Here is a 5,202-nt window from a genome sequence, read left to right as displayed (position 1 = left end):
TAATTTCTTAACAGAGGTGGTTGTTATCTATATGTTCAAATGTGTCTGTGTCTGGGTAAGTAGATTTATAATACTTTCAAACTAGAACTTGTTAGAAAAAGATATAAATTACCCTATTACGATCCCTTTATAAATAACTTCTTCAAAGCAAAATGTAAAAGAAATCCAATCTGTGCCCAATTAAGAGGTCCCGTGCTTATCAAATACTTCTTTTATAAGACAACAATATAATATTACCTCCTGACAACAGAACCAGTAACTTCAAATAGTAAGCATGGGTTATGCCGATCTTCTTCCCAACCCTCTGCAGAAGTTACAAGAACTCCTAGCCTAGCTAGAAATAAAACTGAATGTTTTTCAAATAAATTATGCTTGCTTAATGCAGAAGACAAAGCTGATAGTTTATTTCAGCCCTCTCTTCTCGCAGGCTAGCTAAATTAAAATGGACTTCAAGACATGGCTGATTTATCACTTTCTCTTTCCCTCCTGAGCTCCAACCAGTACACTTTTTGACAAGGACCAAGCTATCGCTGTGCTCCCGGGGGATTCCAGTATTTAACACTTGTCTCAACCTGTTCTTATTAAATTTCTGTCATGCCCCAGTTCACTGAGACACATTTGTTCTCTTCCTTTCCCTCCCTCACTTCTACCTGCCCAAGCATTAAGGCAGCGTATTAACTTCTCAGGTTAGCAACACTATCTTCTCAGGCAGTCAAGCAAACAAGTTCAGGTGGAAACACAATGATTTCTCATGAGACGTGCACAAATATCATCGTAAGATATTTGAGTCACAGCCACTTCACATGACTAACCCCTCCACATTTTCATTTCATGACACAAGAAATCAAATGAAATATTAGGACAATTGGGAATGGTTTTATTTGTACTTTGGTATGAGATATGTGCAGAATGGGGGTAAGGAAGGTATTGAGGTAAAGGCTTGTATCTGAATACACACTTGGACATAATGCACAACCCTGTGTGAATTCCCGTTTGACTCCCTTTTTCTCTCCCAACAGCGCCAGAAACAAGCCCATCTCACTCTCTGTGGCTGCTACCATCCACCCTTCAACTTCAGCTTCCCCTTCCATGTGTCCCATCACTAGAATGCAATGCAGGTTCACAGCTTCTCAACTACCTTCTTGTCTCTAAAACAAAGAGAATGATTTAGAGGATGTTAATATTGCAGAGATAGATTTTAAAAAAAAATCAGCACAGGGAGAATTGCCATATGTCCTGAAAATGTTAGAGTGGTATTTATTTTCATATTGCATCATAATGTAAATGGGTCGAAAGTGATCTCTCTTAGCATCTTTTTTTTTTTTTTTGAGTTGGAGTTTTGCTCTTGTTGCCCAGGCTGGAGTGCAGTGGCACGATCTCAGCTCACTGCAACCTCCGCCTGGGTTCAAGCAATTCTCCTGCCTGAGTAGCTGGGATTATAGGCGCCCGCCACCACACCCGGCTCTCTTACCTTTTTCTTTAGTTTTCTCTTGCCTCTTCTTGAGATTGAAGCTTCATCCAAACATCCCTTTTAATCCAGGGGCTGGTGCTACTTTCAGCAGACTTTATCCTTAATTCCCTCAAACCCATCTTGCAAATAAACCTGTACAGGAGGACACAAAAATAAAAAACATGTACCCTTAAATTGCGTGGTGCCACCAGAAGCTTTTGCTTGTACACTTTCTCATATTTGTACTTTTCTCATATACTATGACCAACAACATTATCATCATTTCCCCCATTTTGCAGATGAGGAAGCGGAGTCTCAAAACAACTAGGTGATTTGCCCAAGATCAGTTGGCTATGAAGTGACAATATTAAAATCTTCTAAAATATAACTTTGCTTTTGACACTTCAGAGAAAACTTCCAACCGCCTCTATCTCAAAACAGTTCTATTTCTAGCAAGAAGACAGATTCCTAAACAGTATCGGGTGTCTTCCTCTTAGCAAACTGACTGGAAGAAGGGAGGACATGCAGGGTTTAAGGGGGAGGGTGTATAATTGGGACCTGTGGCACTGCTTACAGACCGCCTCTGCATACTTTTAATCAATTAAAGAGTTGTTAGGAGGCTGGGTGTCATGGCTCACTCCTGTAATTTCAGCACTTTGGGAGGCCAAGGCGGGCAGATTACTTGAGATCAGGAGTTTGAGACCAGCCTGGCCAACATGGTGAAACCCCGTCTCTACTAAAAATACAAAAATTAGCCGGGCATGGTGGCAGGTACCTGTAATCCCAGCTACTCAGGAGGCTGAAGCAGGAGAATTGCTTGAACCTGGGAGGCAGAGGTTGCAGTGCGCCGAGATCGTGCCACTGCACTTCAGCCTGGGCAACAGAGTGAGACTCCATCTCAAAAAAGAAAAAAAAAGAGTCATTTGGGTTAGCAAAAGTCTAGTTTAAAAAAGGAAGTACGGCCGGGCGCAGTGGCTCATGCCTGTAATCCCAGCACTTTGGGAGGCTGAGGCGGGCGGATCACGAGGTCAGGAGATGGAGACCATCCTGGCTAACACGGTGAAACCCCGTCTCTACTAAAAATACAAAAAATTAGCCGGGCGTGGTGGTGGGCGCCTGTAGTCCCAGCTATTCCGGAGGCTGAGGCAGGAGAATGACGTAACCCGGGAGGCGGAGCTTGCAGTGAGCCGAGATTGCGCCAGTGCACTCCAGCCTGGGCGACAGAGCGAGACTACGCCTCAAAAAAAAAAAAAAAAAAGGAAGTACGTTTTGTTTGGAAAGATTAAACCTCTCAGAGACACACAGATAAGCCGGATAAACCATGAAAGTCGCTCAATGTAGCAATTCAAAGGTAGAACCTAAACGTGTTTAACCACAGGTCAAGAGGTTTTTAAAAATAAGGTGTTCTTTATACAGTGGGGTACCATACAGCAATGAGAATGAATCCACACACAACCAAGGAATACATCTTCCAAACGTAACGGTAAATGAAAGAACTCGGACACAAAAGAATGCATATCAGATGATTCCGTTTTATAAAGTTTAAAAACAGGCAAATCCACTCCATGGTGTTTTAAGGCAGGATATTACTCTCAGGTGGGGGGCGGGGTAGTAAAACAAAAGTGAGGTGTTTGCTAACATCTGTGCTTCTTGAAACCCTGAATAGAGGTTAGGCCACAGGACTGGGAGTCAGACAGAACTAGGTTTAAATCCTGGTTCTGCAGTTGAGTGACTTTGAACTACTTTAATTCCCGGTGTCTCAGATTTTTCCACCTATAAAATGAGACTAATGATACCTTCCTCCGAGAGTTGGTGTGAGAAGTCAATGAAACGATGTATGTGAAGTGCGGCAGCCTGCGTAGGTGCTGTAATAAGTGGTAACTATTATTATCCCCGCCCCTGTTGCCTGGTGGTAAATGGGGATCAGAGAACAGATAGGTAAGAACACAGACAAGAAGGAAAGGGAAGGACCTAACTAGGCTTATGATTAAAGACGTGCAGAATCCACCAGAAGGCTGTACTGGCAAGTGCCATTTCCTCCCTCCCACAGCCCACACGGTCTCCTGGATTTTGCTGCCTGCAAGTTTGGGCTGGCCCACAACAGCCAACCAAAGTCGTTTGGGTCCCATCCATGAGGGCCCTTGCTAGGGGACCTGATACTGTTACAGGAAAGGGGTCTGGATCAAGATCCCAAGAAAGGGTTCTTGGATCTCATGCAAGAAAGAATTCAGGGTGAGTCCATAAAGTAAAAGCAAGTTTATTAGGAAAATAAAGGAATAAAGAATGGCTGCTCCATAAACAGAGCAGCCCTCAGGGTTGCTGGTTGCCCATTTTTATGGTTATTTATTGATTATATGCCAAACAAGGGGTAGATTATTCATGTCTCTCCTTTTTAGACCATATAGGGTAACTTCCTCACGTTGCCATGGCATTTGTAAATTGTCATCGGTGCTGGGGGGAGTGTAGCAGTGAAGACGACCCCAGGACCCTCTAGTGGCCATCTTGGTTTTGGTGGGTTTTGGCCAGCTTCTTTACCGCAACCTGTTTTATCAGCAAGGTTTTTATGACCTGTAACTTGTGCCTACCTCTTATCTCATCCTGTGACTTAGAATGCCTTAACTGTCTGGGAATGCAGCCCAGTAGATCTCAGCCTCATTTCACCCAGCCCCTACTCAAGATGGAGTTGCTCTGGTTCACATGCCTCTGACAATACTAGTCCAAAAAATTAGTTTGTACTAATTCTCTCATAGTAGTTGCTAGCAGCATCCTGGGTTACCCTGCTGGTGATGTTGGTTGCATTTTGACCAGAGCCTATGGATATACAAGACCATGACCTAGGCTGGGTGTAATTTCACCTTATCCTCAGTCAGAAAGGAGCTGGGTAGGGAGTAGAAGGGGAATAATATGAACAGGGTAGTGTTAACGTCAAGTTTGCAAGAACAAGCCACAGCCTGGGCTGCAGGGACTCTGCAGGCTTTCCTTTCTGACTGCAGAATGAGAACAGGGCCAGACGTCAGAAGGGGAAAGAGGTGTCCCTCTGGGAGGCCCTGTCTGCTACGAGGCCTGTGGTTCCTAGGGGACCAAAAAAAAGGAGGAGTTTTGGGGTTTCATTTTGTACTTTTAAATGATGTCTTAGGGCATCTCTATAGGGAATACTGCCCAGCATCGAAAAAGAGAAACTGCTGATGGAGGCAACAAGAAAGATGGATCTTAGAAGGATGAGTCTTAGAAGGATGGATCTTGGGAGCATCATACTAAAGAGAAAGACCCAGAGTCCAGAGACTGCATAAAATTCTGGAAAGGATAAAACTCACCCAAATGGACAGAAACCCTAAGGCTGGAGGTGGGATTGATTCACAGGAGCACCAGTGAATGCTTTTAGATGCTGAAAGTGCTCTGCATCTTGACTGAGGTGGTGGTGCATATACATTTGTGAGAGCCCATTGAACCGTACACTTGGAATGGCTGCAACTTATTTTATGCAAGTTGTCCCTCAATAAAGTTGATTTTGGAATGGAAAAATAATGATGTCTTAGTAATTGAGGTTGTTCTGCTCTGGGAGCAAGCTGGGAGGCCTGCAGGAGAACTCCAGCAATTCCTAGTCTCCACCATTCTCCTAGCCAATTAACGTTTGCTCAGTACCTTACAGTTAATAAAGCACTTTCTCCTCTTTTGATCATTACACTGACTCTGTGGGGTGGACGTGATTAATCTCATTTTATAGCTAAGGAGACTGAGGCACATTATGGCTA

The 5,202-nt window shown here is 43.8% G+C and overlaps 1 long non-coding RNA gene across 1 annotated transcript; it reads right to left on the bottom strand.

The window, feature by feature from the left end:
• Positions 1-872: 872 nt before the first annotated feature.
• Positions 873-2,579, bottom strand: LOC115935245 (uncharacterized). The gene is made up of 3 exons (XR_004070912.3): positions 2,226-2,579; positions 1,472-1,603; positions 873-1,148 (listed from the first exon to the last, which is right to left on the bottom strand). It is a non-coding gene; the product is annotated as an uncharacterized lncRNA (long non-coding RNA).
• Positions 2,580-5,202: the final 2,623 nt, after the last annotated feature.

Source organism: Gorilla gorilla, chromosome 6 (genome assembly GCF_029281585.2).
Source record: "Gorilla gorilla gorilla isolate KB3781 chromosome 6, NHGRI_mGorGor1-v2.1_pri, whole genome shotgun sequence".
In the NCBI taxonomy this organism is placed as follows: domain Eukaryota; kingdom Metazoa; phylum Chordata; class Mammalia; order Primates; family Hominidae; genus Gorilla; species Gorilla gorilla.
The sequence above is the reverse complement of the archived record's forward strand: the minus strand, read 5'-3'. Positions and strand labels throughout refer to the sequence as shown.